Below are 496 nucleotides of genomic sequence, written 5' to 3' on the forward strand. Positions count from 1 at the left end.
TTGGTTATTATTCCCCATTCTTTTTTCACAGTCTTGAGATGATTGTCCACATGCTTAGGCTCGCATTGCACATTGAACTTTTGACTTATTTCTGTAGCCACCTTAACAAAAGATTCTACTTTAAAGGTGGAAGAAGGTTTGCTTCCTTTAAGTGCCTCCTCAGCTAATATCTCAAGCAACATGTGAGACATAGGCTTAGACCATGTGAAGTGTTTGCCCTTGCATTTTTCATTCTGTGTGGAACTCATTTCTACAAAAAAAAAATTATAAATTTATACAAAATAACATCATACAATATTTAGATTTAGTAAATTTCATATAAAAACTAACAATTAATAATTAAAAGAGAGATTATAATAAAGTCAACATCTACTCCAAATACATAACAAATATAATACAAACTCAAGCAAGACATAATAAAAACAAACACATATAATTAACACTCAATTACTAGTTTCTTTGAGTGTTATAATCATTCCACATGGTTGAGGCAATC

This window comes from Populus euphratica, unplaced genomic scaffold (assembly GCF_000495115.2).
Source record: "Populus euphratica unplaced genomic scaffold, PopEup_1.0 scaffold109.1, whole genome shotgun sequence".
NCBI lineage: Eukaryota > Viridiplantae > Streptophyta > Magnoliopsida > Malpighiales > Salicaceae > Populus > Populus euphratica.